Source organism: Schistosoma mansoni (assembly GCF_000237925.1).
Source record: "Schistosoma mansoni, WGS project CABG00000000 data, supercontig 0154, strain Puerto Rico, whole genome shotgun sequence".
Classification (NCBI taxonomy): domain Eukaryota; kingdom Metazoa; phylum Platyhelminthes; class Trematoda; order Strigeidida; family Schistosomatidae; genus Schistosoma; species Schistosoma mansoni.
Window position 1 is genome coordinate 350,097 of NW_017386049.1, and position 368 is coordinate 350,464.

Sequence of the window (368 nt, forward strand, 5' to 3'; positions counted from 1 at the left end):
AAATAAATAAATAATAAACTAAACTGACATACACTCGAACTGTATACTTTTGAAATCGGCAATGACTAATTAGTTTTCAATGTCTTCACAATCCTACTTGAATAGCTCTTTTCAGTGTACAATAAATGGTAAAACTACAGAATTGAACGTTTTGTCACATCAGTAAAGCAATGACTGTTATGGTTAGCAGAGATGGATAGTGGCTAGCAGTGGAATCCAGGACGCGCGTTTCGTCCTATTTGGGACTCGTCAGCTGGATGTACCTGCATCTCAGAGTTGATGTTCACTCTGGGACTCGAACCCAGTACCCTCGCTTCAAACGCCATCGCATTATCCACTCGGCCACTGAGTCCTGATAGGGAAGATGG